The sequence below is a fragment of the Halyomorpha halys genome, unplaced genomic scaffold (genome assembly GCF_000696795.3).
Source record: "Halyomorpha halys isolate HHAL.00 unplaced genomic scaffold, Hhal_1.1 Scaffold996.1, whole genome shotgun sequence".
NCBI classification, from domain to species: Eukaryota; Metazoa; Arthropoda; class Insecta; order Hemiptera; family Pentatomidae; genus Halyomorpha; species Halyomorpha halys.
In genome coordinates, this window is record NW_027109983.1 from 89,112 (window position 1) to 103,651 (window position 14,540).

Here is a 14,540-nt window from a genome sequence, read left to right on the forward strand (position 1 = left end):
CGTTTCTAACCTTGCTTCCTCTTCCATTCCTGGCAATCCTCCGAGGCGCCTGAAAAGAAGATGGCCTCGTGACCTTATATTGTAAACTGTTTACAGAGTTCTACTACTGGGTAGTTTCTCTACATCCTGTATCATATCATTATGTCATTATGATCAAATTTACTGGTTGTATTTTTTTTATACAGTTGTAAATATCAATAAATAAAATTTAAAAAAAAATTACATTTTCAAATTTTTATATTTTATATTTTGTTAAAACAAAGCGATAGGAAGATGAAAAATAGATCAAAACATTATTGAATTAAAATAGAATAGCGTTGGATAGAATAAAATACATATCATTGGGTAGCATGAAATACATATCATTGTCATTGGTTTATATTTACGTTAATATATGCTTAGTTCATTCGTGTTTACAGAAAAGGTCATTTAGTTAAACAACTTTATGGAATCAATAAATATTTATTCTCATTCTCTGTACATTGTCCTCAATGTGTTATAAACTTTTCATTCTCAGAACAGAAAACTTTAGGGTTTTGTAAAAATAAATAAATCATAAAATGCAATTTTTACCTGAGAATATTTTTCAAAAATTTTATTTTTATGGAAGTTGTACAAATTTCTGAAAAGATGGAAGTCTGTTGGGAATAAGTCTGGTGAATAAGCTAGGTGTAGAAGGGCTTCCCTATTGGCCCCTTCCGATTAACCAATGCGGGTTGTTTTTTGACAAGTTTTTCATCCATAATGTCAATATCACTGCAGTACGATGTGATTGTGATGGTTTCATCATTAGTTAAAAAGGAGAAATGAATTATTCCAGCCGTTGAATACCACTAAGAAACCAATCATTCTTTGAGATGCAAATTTGCTTTTGGCATGTGTTCCGGTCTTTCGTAGATATTTAAATACTGAACTGACCGATGCCTGTTTTCATATACAATTCACTTTTTATCACACGTGTTATCTTTGCTAAAAAAGGTAAAAAAGTAGCTTTTTTTTTTTTTGTTTTTGCAGTGAAATGCGTGTCTCATAACTCTTCTGCTGCAACCGATCATTAAGTTCATGAGGTACTCTTAGATCTAAATTTATTACTTCACCAATGTCTTTAATTGTTTGGAAATTGCTGATACACATTCACCAGTGCTGTAAGTTCTTTAACTGTTTCGTAAGGGTTTTCTTGCACAGTAAAATCGTAGTTGTCAATTACACTGGTGGAAGTCTTCCCTAGGTTGGTTATCCAAATCCGTGTCACCAGCAAAACATTTTTATAACCATCAGCGAATACTCCATTCGTTACAACACCCTTCCCCGAATTCTGTGGTAATGTTTCTTGGAGCCTGGTCTACCGAATGTCTAAGTTTAAACTCATAAAAAAATGTACTCAAAATCGTGTGTTTCCATTTTCACCTTTGATGGCATACTAAACAATGAAATGAAAAAATAATTTTATTCTGGGACATATGTCTCCTAAGAATAAATACATGGTTTATACATTATGATTTTTCTCTGGCAAGCATTTACAAGTTTCCAGTAAGTAAAATCAAATTGCATTGAGATCTTGGCTTAACTACTATTTTAATGTTAATCAATATACGCTTAACTAAATTGCTTACTATGATACGGAGGTTTGGTTGTGCATTAAGTGAAGAATAGGAGTTGTTTAAAGGAAAGAATGGATGAGGATTGGCGAATGGAGACGAGGAGAGAGTTCCAGAAGGATGTTGCACGTATGACGGAATTGCTAAAGAAGGCGGTTCTTTAGGAGGGAATATATATAAGTCGGTTGGGATCTGGTGTTTAATGAATGGATGGATGAAGAGTGTAGTTTCTTAGTTTAGTGTATGAGATCAAGGATGTAGGTAGGTTTTTTAATTTTAAGAACTTGGAATAGGAAAACACCAAGGAGGTATTGCCTTCGGAAGGTTGGATAGAGCCACTTCAACTCGGTGTACCAGCGGGAGACTTGAGAGCACCTTGGAAACCCAAAGATAAATCTTACAAAACAATGTGCAATAAAATAGAATGATAGTAAATATTATTAAAAATAGAGGATTAATAATTGCTCATTATAATCTGTAAAGGTAAACATTTTAACAAAAGAAGTGCACTAATCCCACTTTGAATTTCTGAAAAATAAAAACGGACATTTCATAGGAGATGACCCATTAACAGAATTGGTTGTATAAAACGGCCCACCCTCTACCCACACCAGTCCTAATGCTACGCTCAGCTGCTGTTTTAGCTTCGATTGTTAATTAATACATGTATTTGTTTTCTTTTCGTTTATTAGCTTTTATGTAATTGTAAGTTTAATGATACGGTTCAATAATACAAATACTAATGTAATTAAAATTTAGGCTCAGAGATTATTGGTTGCTTGATTTAGAATTTAAGCTAGATTTGACGTAAATTATTTTTCAATCTTGAAGAAAAATGGTAGAACATTATGTCTAATAATTATCAACCTATAACGTAATCAAAAATCGGTGTTTAATGATTACTTTATGATATTTATGTAAGTTTAGATTCGATTATTCATAAAAAAATTTCGTTTTAGGTAAACATTTGTATTATTTTTGTGAAATAATCTGTAACAGATAATATAAAATTATGTGGTTGGTATATTTATAATACGGTATCGAATTAATATGTAATGTATTTTGATAGTGTTTTTTGTATGTTAGTGTTTACTTATAGAATTTTTGATATATTTAATTATAATTTTCAATTCTTTGTTGACCTCTGTTAAAACAATAAAACTGTAGAAAAATAATGATATATATATTTTTATAAATTTAAAGGATCCGTTCTGGAATTTATTCCTTCCTGTATCCGTTTCAGAATTACTTCCTCAGTGTTAGTGCTAGAATGGCTTCCTTCATTCATGCTTTTTCGAAGAAACTTATTTAAATTTTTGAAATAAATTAAACAATATAATATTCAATGTTTCAATATAATATTCAAAAGTATATATATCATTTACACATATGAGTTACCTTTAATTAATGTTTTTAATTATAATTTTAAAGTAATTTGTTTCGTTATATATATTATACTTCCTAATACATTTAATTAATATCAGAATTAACAATTATTCTAAACAGTTCAAACATTAATAGTTTTTATACACATTTTTTTTAGTTTTATATAATGTTCTTTGAATCGTTAGAGTAAATAAAAAAAAATATATAAAATAAAGATTTAAGATAATAAGGTAACCCATGTTTATAGTTTAGTTTATCAATTATAACAAAATGTGTCCATTAAGTCTTAACATTTTTTTATTGATTAATTTAAACGCCAAAGTATAATCTTACTATTAAAGATTTTTAAAAACATTATGAATCATAAATTATTCTACCTTAATTTTAATATCACAACCTCAATATAAATCATCAAAGGGGTTGCTGCAGGTTATTCTACCCATGTCTAATACAATTTAGTCAATTTAACCTACAATACACGATTAAATAAGACAAAATTTGTACACCATTAAATAACTTTCATATTATGTCATATTACCTATATTTTTGTCAAGTATATTACTTGATTATAATTATTATTTTTTTTTTTTCAATTTTTGTTAAACTATTATATATCAACAGCACTATCTTGTTTAACCTACCTCACAGACCAGGTTTGGCATATTTTCATTATATATCAAATTTAATTTTAGTTTATTTTCTTATTTATTTTAATATTAAAAAACCTACCAAGTTTAATTATAAATATTATATTATTATACGTATTATTTTCTGTTTCATTGTACCCGTGAGCCTTGTGGGTTCGGAAGTCCTTCATAAACTGGGTACTCCTAATGGGTAAAAATCTGGCGGTCAAATGTGATTCTGACCAAATCACCTCCTAATACAACCGTTGGTCTAATAATAGTACTTCCTTACAAAGTACTGCAAACCTGACTCCTCAAGGCTACAGATTTATTTTTTTAATTTCGAATACAACTATTTTAATCATAAATTTATTCTAGTTAAAATTTCAGCATAATGTTAATTCAAGTTTCTAGTGACTGATTTGAAATTACCTGTATAATTTATATTTTCCGATATAAATAGCTTCCAACATTTTCTTTTGAAGTTATTATTTTCTTAGCGAAAAATCTTTATATTTATACAAAAGAAAATTAACTTATTACCATGTAAAGTGATTTAACTATTCTAATTTAAATAATTTTGTCTAATGGCAAAATAAAAAAATATCTCTATGAAAACAAAAAAAGAATGAAATGATAAATCACTAACGTTTATAATTTTTTCAACTTGGAATGTAGTCCGAAACGATTTTCTTATAGAAGATATACTTTAAAAAAAATATATTTATATATCCATCGAATTAATTTAATTTAATCTATTTAATTAAAGTTATTAATTATAGTAGGATTAAGGTTATTAATGTTCTTCATTTAAAGTATTATAATGATAACACCCTTTAGAGATAAAAAGAATAACAAGGATAAAGAAGGAATATATTGCACATTCTAGAAAACTGGGTAAGCTGGTATGGTGGCCTTCTGGAAATTCCAGAGAGCCAATGGTCCAAAAACTATTTTATTATACCTTCATAGGAAGAAGAAAAAGAGAGAATATATGAAGGGTTCGAAGAGGGAATGTTAGCCAGAAGTATTCTTGAGGGATTGGGTTAGATGAAAAAAAACTTTCAGAGAATACAAATATAACTTTTATACTAAACAATGTAATAAAATACTGTTTAATTTTGTATTAATAACAATCAGAGTATTAAGCCGTTTATTTATTTTCACCACATTTAATAAAACATTTTGACCGATTAGCCATTAAATCAGGAAAAAAATGATTAAATATTAAATTTTAAATAAACATACTAATAATTATTAAAATAGTTAGTTTGATCTTAAGTTAAAATATGATTATTTGAACATGTCTTAATCAATTGAAAAGTTTGAAAAAAAAAATTGAAAAAATGCGAGGATGAATAACCTTCATCCTTCATCTTAAATAATCTAAAACTTATGATTGAGTTTCATTTTGATCAAATCGTCAAATAATTCACAATACTTAATAACTTTTTTCTTTACTATCTTTACATTTCTAAATGTACTCACCTTATTCTGAACAATTAAATCTGCATATTACAGATTTCAATGAAACTTTTTGATAGATCCTAGGTTGAAAAAATATTACACATGAAACGACACTTTAGGAACTGAGAAAATAACTATTTTGTATAACATTAACAATTTTTTGTCTGTTTTAGGTTAATTATGTTATCTTGTATGAAAATCTATATTTTTTTTTTGGCGGGAAATTAAAAAGAAATTACTTATTTTATTCGAAAAGCATAAATTTATAAAAAAATACATAACTAAAAGTCTTTCAGTAATAATAATAATAAGAGCTTTCCAAACCCGATGGTTTGGATGAGATACCTCCAATTGCTGTCTACATCTTCCCAATGACGTCTGTCCAAGCCAAAATCTACCGGGTCAGTCTTGACACAATCCTCCCACGTAAAATTCGGTCTTCTCCTCGGACGTTTACCTGTCGGTTCAATGTTATTGAAATTTTAAGAATTCTTTCGTAACCTAAAGGCCTAGATCCTTACACGACAGTCAACCGGTAGAATTCTAGTAAAGTATGAAAAAATATATGTACGTGAGCTGCCAAAAGCTGGTCAAAATAGTTTTTTTTTTTTGTTTTTTTTAAGGGGGGAGTGGTATTTTTTCTCAAATATCCGAAGTCCACTTAAACAGAATTTTATCAGAATTCAACGTTACTACAACCATTGCAAAGTTTAATTTCTACTTTTCCAGCCATAGTCATAACTTCTTAAGGTATGCCTTTTTTAAAGGAGAGATTTCATTCGATACGCCCGTTTTGGATTTGTTTATGAAAGAAAGGGTTGTGCCATTTTGTGTAGTTTTATTGAGCTCTGAACACATCCAATCTTCATTTGAATCACAGCAGGCGTGCTGAAGTTATTGCAATGAATAAATATAATTTAAAAAACAAATCGAAAAATATCCAAGCGTTTAATGAAAAATATTAATTCATATAAAAATTTAGAGCATAAAAGTTTAAAAAAACGTTATTAACTAAGTACTAGCTATTAAAAATAAAATAAAATAAAATAATTAATTATCCTTTTTTACTTGCAACATGTTTTGCTTGTTTTAAACGTGACGATTGGTAAATAATAACTTTGGAATCCATATAAAATAATATTTCTTTTTAACCTCTTATTGGTTATTTTGACAACATTGATTATTTTTATGTTTAAAAAAATGTCCTTCCCTTACTATTTGGCATTATGTGGGAGGGAGGGACCGCTCCACTGGGCTAAAATAGGAAAAGGACAAAATAATAATATAAAAATGTTTAAACTTTGTTGGTATCATAGTAAACCCTCCACTGTGGCTAATGATTGTTGTTAATGATGTTGATAATGAAGATAAAATTCAGATCATGGTTCAATACATAAAAGCTATACGTACTTATACATAATTATTAATTATGATCATAAGTAAATTATCATGGGGCTAGCGTAGAATTAATATAAGTCTTATAATCTTTATATTATAAAGAAAGGATATTTAATCTTATATACTCCTAAATCATCGGACACAAAACTGGCACTGTAAGTTAAAATACAATAAAGTAGGTTAAACGATAAAAAAAAGAGACCTCAATGTAAATTATTCAACGGAATGCTAAGATTTTTTATAAAAAGGTTAAAATTAATTGCATTTTAGAAAAACTTGGCTCGCCACAGGAACGGATAGATGATAAAATTCTTAAGCTTACTGTCAAACTTGTCAAGTTGACGAAGCGTTCCTTCGCTTGAATAAAAACGTATTAAGTTTTTAATTAGTTTGATTACTCTAAAAAGCTGAATCCTGTTTATCTTCTGGATTAACCTTTCTATAAAAAAAAAGGAAAGCTCTTTTTTCCAGGTTTTGAAATTTCTTAAGCCAACTTGCGATGGATTTATTAAAAAAAATAAAATTAATCGAGTTTCTAAAAGGTTTTTAATTTATAGCAAAATATTAACTGAATTTTAAATAAAGATATTTTTTTAGTATTCAGTCGTGTCGTGTAACGAAATTCAAGGCTTGCTGTATTTTTTCAAAATTTTATTGATAACGATAGATAGAATTTTTATTCATAAAAGATTTTAATAAATTCTTGTTATAATTTCAGGAATTATATTTCAATTAAAACAATATTATCCTATGATCCTTTTTTATCAACTTTATTTATTTTACTATCAAAATTTCGGGACGTTTCGGCCCTGAGGCTATTATCAAGGAGATACCTAAAATATCCATATTATTTACTAACAATTCATTTAACAGATAACACTACATTTCAATTAACACACTTTACAATTTGATTTGTCAAAAGTATTAAAAGTTATTCTGACTATTGCAGGATACTTCCCCAAGTCAATTATCTTTAAAACAAATATGGTAATCTATTGATGTCACATAATTTCTTTTAATATTTAAATAAAATTGTTATCAACTTACAAATATTTATATTATAATTGGTTAAATTTTAAATATTTGACAATTATGTTTATAATGAAGATTATAAAAAAAAATTATTGTATATGTTTGTATAGTTTGGGAGTGTGTAGCTAATAGGTAAGGCAATTAACTACTAACTCCAAGGTCCCCGGGTACGAGTCCGGCTGGGGAGATAATTATTATCTTTATCACTGTAGTCGTTGAGTCAGCCCATGTAGGTTTTGGAACCCTCCGGGGTCAACCTTGCCTCATAAAGTGGGTAAAAATCTGGCGGCCAAGCATGATTTTGTCATAATAACCTCCTTGTACTACCGTTGGTTTAGTAACAGTGCTTCATTACAAAGTACTACACTCCTAACCCTTCATCGGTTGTAGTAGTACAGTTTTAATTTTTTTTTATACTTGTACAATTATTAATGATAGCATAAATTAAAATATCAAACGATGCTTTTTATTTAAAAAAATTAAAAGATCAAATAAACTTAACAGCAATTTCAATTTTACTTGCTTTGGCAGGGCTATGCCAATACTTAATTATATCCCGTCTTCGAGACTTTAGTTTACGTAATAGTTGTTTTTTGAAAAGTTTTTATGGATGTATATTAATATATAGCAGTCATTTAATGAATCTTTCAAATTATGTCGACGAACAAATACTTAATGTATTATATCCTACACAAAATAAAACCTCTTAGCCTGTATAGGTCCACAATAAACTATTGTCTAAATCAGACAAAGTGACATCTAAATTTAAAAGAAAAAACTCATCCACAAACACCCTGGGGCTCTACCAAACCATTAAATACCACCTGTTTCCAATCCTTACAATCCAAAATCCTACGTAAAATCCTTGATGCTCCTTATTACGTTACAAATAAACTCATCCACAAAGACCTTAACATCCCATTCGTTGCAGATTTGGCCCAAAACAGATATGCGTCTTTTCATTCCAAACTCCTTAACCATTCTAACCCATTAATTCTTAATCTTTCATCCTTAACAATCCCTGGTAACCCTCCGAGGCGTCTGAAAAGAAGATGGCCAAGGAACCTTCTAATTTAAATTAATGCTTGAAGTACCACCATTAGGTGGTTCCTTCCCAAGATTTTCAAGTGTAAATGAAACATACAACCTATTTACTTATTGTATTGATTACTTGTACAGATATAAATCACATTAAATAAATAAATAAAAAAAAATGACATTTGACAAAAGAATGACATGGTTCAAGATGTCAAAAAAACAATAAAACTATGATGAAAAATAACCCAAACTTCCACTTTCCCATAAAGACATCATCACACATAATTTAAAAAAATATATATATATCCAATCTAAATTTTTAAGACAAATAAAGTTCAGCATTTCATGTTTTTCATACTTCTCTTTTTATGTATGTATATTTTTTTGTTTTGAATATGACAAAAAAAATTGCCAACTCTTTGATGACCGGACATCAAAGAGGTGATGATTATTATTTATTTTAAATATTTTAAAATTATGTTTATAATTAAGATTCTAAAAAAAATTATCATCACCCTCTTGATGCCCGGTCGAAAATAATTTTGTCTTTTTTTTTAGTTATAAATATATAGTTATGGATATGAATGTGTATGTAGAACCTTATGAAGTGTAAATAATTTTTGAAGATGTATTTTTTTTTCTTTGGTTTTATCATAATTTACAATAGTGAATGCCAACTTCATCACATGCACACAAACCATTGAATACTTTTCGTGTTTCGAAGAATATTCAAATTATACATTACAGCATACAATTTGTTGATTGGGCTTAGTAATAATATTAACTTTCTTTATGTATAATCGGGATGGATAAAAATTCAAAAACATAATAAAATAAAAAAATATATATGTAGATTTTATTTGAGGAATAAGGCTTAGGAATAGATTTGAAACCTGTAATTCAATATTATCACAAAATAAAGTCAACTGAAGCGATACAAATCTGGCATTATCATATTACCTCTCTATTCAAGAGGAACACAAATAAAGATCCAGTTTCTCAACTAAGTAGATATAATTCTTTATATTATCTGTTCCTCGAAAAAGCGAGATAAATTTGGATTAATGGAATAAACAGAGGCCATTTTAAATATTTATAAGGCCATTTTTAATATTTAATATTTATAAGGCACATCCAATATGGCCACCAATTATAAAAAAATTAAATTTTGCAAAATAAATGTATTAAATATATTAAATTATTTCTAGAAAAACTTCAGTAAAACTTTCAGGATATAAAAATATTATACAATAGTTAATTGCTCATGTGGAAAGTCATGTTATGAAAAAAATTTCAAAGGCTGAGGGATAATTTAAATTTATTTATAGTCAAATGACTGGAGTAATTTAACTTTATATCTAATAAATATAAGTTTTGTTATTATGTTGTATAACAGGAATGCGTTTTTTTTTTTCTCAAGTTGTAGTATTCTTAATTTAATGTGTTTTATATCAAAATAATGTTAACCTTGTTAAGGAATATATAATTCTTTTTAAACGATATATTTGCAAATAAATATGAAATAAAAAAATGTGCTCTTACATTTACAATGTACGATTTCTTAATGATTTCGAAATCATAAAAACTAGCAATCACATTTCCAATCCTTTATAATTGATTTCTGATGGGAAACTGAATATTCATTAAATGTCTGCTGTATATTTTTATATAGCAATTAATTAAGATAAAAATAATAAATTTAATGAATCTTCCAAATTATGATGACGAACAAATACTTAATGTGTTATATCCTACAAAAAATGAAACCTCTGAGCCAGTTTAGGTCGACAATGAATCATTGCCTAAATCATACAAAGTGACTTCTAAATTAAAAAATAACACTCGACAGAAGACTGACATGGTTCAAGATGTAAAAAAACAAAACAATAAAACTAATAAAATACTCCAAATTTCTACTTTTGTATAAACAGATCATAACAAATAAATTTATAAATTGTAGCAAATAACAAATTAAAAAAATATGTATATCCAATCTAAATTTTTAATAAGTTCAGCCATACATGATTTTAATACTTTTCTACATGGTCAGTAATCCCAACATGTTTCGACTGTCAACATGTTCGTTCAGTCGAAGAACATTTTAATAGAAAAGACAATGGTCAAGGTAACGGAGAAATACATGATTATGCATTAATGCAATGATGCATGAGATTTTCAAATTATCATCCATCTAGTTATAGAAAGTATAAATTATAAGGTTATACATAGTACAAGTTAGATGAAGTATAAGCTTATAATTTATACTTTGTATGACTAGATAGATGACAGTTTGACAACCTCATGCATTATAGTGTCATCCAAGTAATACAACTAAACTACAGATTGTTGCCCCAAAAAAAAATTTGATGTATATAAGAAAAACTGTGAAATATCACATTATTTTAATTTATTCTTTTTCATTAAAACGTTTATGAAACAATTTATGCAGGAATGTGAGTAAGTGAGCAAGAGTGTTCTAATAGGAACAATTATCAGTACTTTAAAAAAAAAAATACATTCGATATAAATTCTTATATAACTTTCCATTAAAAAAATCAGTTGATAAAAATTCTTGTTGTACTTTTATGTTAAAATCATATTTTAAATGTTGTTAAAAATGTTAGACTAATACGTTTAAAAAAAATTTAACTGTTAAGAACCCTAGTTAGGGGTCGATATAAAAAAGAAATAAAAAAAAAAAGCAAATGAGGAAGAGAAAGGCAAGAAAAACTGAGGATGGAAGAGATAATTGCCGCTACCCCACGGACTTTATTAATCTCCGATTTTTCCTTAAGATTGGTTCGGTAATTTAAAAATTTTAAATTTTTGTCATCCCTTGGGGTATTTCCCTCAGTTAATTTAAAATGAGATATCTGATTGGTGACCTCTCTTTTAATATTTGATTATTGGAGTTTTAGCTACTTAAGTTCATCTGCATTTACAATAAATTAACACGTAATCACGTAAATGTTTTCTTTCTCTAATGATAGTATTGAGATTAGACTTGTTGTTTTACCACGAAGTATAATCACTGAATTTAATCATTAGCAAATTTATGTATTTAATAATCAGATTTAATGGACTCTCAAAGTTATTATACACGCGCGGTCATCAAGTTATATTTTCTATTTATCATGAAATCACCTTATTCTACAATGGGAGATTATGCATGTTTTGTCCTCGATAACTTATGATCCTTATTATTATATTATTTACATGAATATAAATATAAAGTTCATTTGTTACTTATCGATGATCTCCGAAAGCTCCCTACTGATTTATATATATTTTTTAAAATGTTCGGTGTCGTCCTGCTAAGGTTCTTAGTTATTTAAATGATTAATTTGTCCAGTAGAAAATATTTATGAAAAAAGTTAAATATAACCGATTTTAATGATGTTATTTGAATGTAAGTGTTATCAAAGTCCATTTAGGAGAATTAAACTTAAGTTTAAAAGCATTAAATAATAGTTTTATTTATAACTAATCTTTACACACCTCTATTCCTAACTATATATTGATTTTTAGTGTAGTTTTTTCCACGCATATTGACTTTTTAAAGAGTATAAAGTATACTAGAGTTTATTAAAGTATGTTTCCAGAAAGAAGTCATCTGTCAAATAAGTTCACTGTTTTCCTTCTTTTTTTTCTTGGAGCCCTAAAATCTAGGGGCGTGCCCCCCCTGTTTCTCTCTGCCTACGACCATGTATATTTCTGATGGCATAGTCATTCTCATTCCTTTTTCCATCGGTTTACTTGAGCTATGCAGTCAATACTTGGTACAGTCTTACTTTTTGTATGCACAGATTTTCGTCAGATATAAATAAAGTGGGCTTGGAAATGTTGTTTCAAGTTTTTATGAATTTCGAATTATTAATCAATTGTATTGTCAAGTACTGTGAATTTCATAATGGCAACTTTTGTAAGAAGACAATTGAAAGAATTAATCTGTGATTTTTTAAGAATTTTGGAAAACCGCATTTCCTATTTTTTACATTACAGCAGGTTTATGTAAATATTCAAATTAGTTAATTAGGTGAATTTTTCCTCTACTGACGAAGATAATTTTCACCTCTACAGTTAATAATTTTCTTTTTTTAAATTTTTTAAGTCGAGTTTCGCATACTAGCAACTAGTCCATACCTGCAATATCATTCTATAAAAGAGCTGTGTTCCGAAATGATTTTTTTCCTGGCACGTCAGAGAAATATCAAAAGCGAAATATAAAAATTGAGGTATATAATAGGTATAGAACAGCTATTGTGTTGCATAAAATATTTTATAGAATTTTATTTATTAATATTTTGAGGAATCCTTAGCGACTATTTTCATGTTGAAGAGTAGTGTCCATTCGACTATGATAAATATCTCTCTAAGCGGATTATTAATATTTTCTTTGAGACCAACTTATCAAAACGTTTGAATGTCAAGGTTTTGAAAGACATCACATCTTTTGTACAGCCTTAATAAATCCCGTACACTCCGAGTGCAAGTTATAGGTTGGTAGATGTAAATCAGGACAAAACTTCATAAGTCGATTTGTCAAAGGCAGGAGTTTCCTCAGAGACATAACGTAAACTGTTCCTAGCACAGCTCAACTGTTGATATTATTCAGCTCTGAGGACGTTTCGGCTAAGTGTTTTGACAACTTGCCGTCATACCACCATGCCACTCACTTGACGTTCTAACAGAGAAATCAACGGTTTCGCACTCTCAGATCCTTAAATATATAAATATATTTCAATATTTTACAGGCCAAAATGGAGGATTTATAAGAAACTATTGGCTTTTTTAAGAAATCATTTATTTTTTATCTTACGAGACAATGAAACTGTCAACTATTTTAAAATACAAACAAAACAGAATAAATTAAAAAAATAATTTTAGCTATTGAATAATGTGCACTTCCACAATTGTACAGGTTTTAAATCATTCTCTTCGAAGAGGATTAACCATTAACTATCCCTGAAGTGAATAAAAAATCTAGAATCTCACATAGATAAAAGAAAAATAATTTTAAAAAATATTTTTCTTTTATAAAACTAAAACAAAAGGTGTTTTAAGGTTGCAAATGTAAATGAAAGAAAGAAGAGAAGTGTATTGGAAAAGTTTTAAATTTAAGAAGGAATTATATAGAAAAAGTTATATGGAACAAAGGCAATTAGCCTGCATTTTTAAGATTTTGAAAAGAAAAGTGACATCAAGATGAAGATATCCTTGAGAATGACCTGAGGGTCGAAACGTTGGAAGGTTTGTAAAAGAATAAAGTTGAGAAAAAAAGTATCAAATTTGTTTTTAAATAAAATAAACCACTCTCAAACAAGAATATATTAATAAAAATTAATCTAATATTAGTTTAAAATACTAACTGCCCTTCAAGAGGGAAAATTTCTTTTCTTTCACGGTTACTTCTTTCCAACTTTAGTTAAAGTCTAGGTTTCAATAGACGTCATTTTTGAGCAGTAGTTCCTATAACGTTTATTTCTTCTAACTTTTAAGTATCGATATTTCATTCATCTTTCATGTATATGACAGATATTATTTCCACATCCTTGTACATTTTTCAACTATGAAACTCTACTGTCTGACAATCTTGAATATTAGATATTTAATATCAGAAAACATATTATAAAATGAAAATTTTAGAGATATAATAAATTTATAGCATCATTGGACTCAATAACCAGAAACTCTATAAATGATGTATTTATTTTATATTTACTTATTAGGTAATATACATATTAATGTTTTTAATTTTAATTTTTTAGTTCATTTTTCAACAAGAACTTATATGCACATTACCTACATTGTCCTATTACAAATTACATCTAATCTCTAAATTAAAAATACATCTAATTCTCCTACATTTCTATATATATTTTTTTTAAATACTTTATTATTTATGGATAGATATTACAATCTGCCACACAGTTGTGGGCAATAGGTAATAGTGATGAAAGATCTCATACACACTAAAATAAAATAAAATACATAA

General features: G+C 27.7%; 1 protein-coding gene across 1 annotated transcript in view; it reads right to left on the reverse strand.

Annotated features, from left to right (window-relative positions):
- Nucleotides 1-14,540, reverse strand: part of LOC106687674 (calcitonin gene-related peptide type 1 receptor) — a gene marked incomplete at its 5' end in the record, with an annotated part of 213,382 nt that overhangs the window by 31,878 nt on the left and 166,964 nt on the right.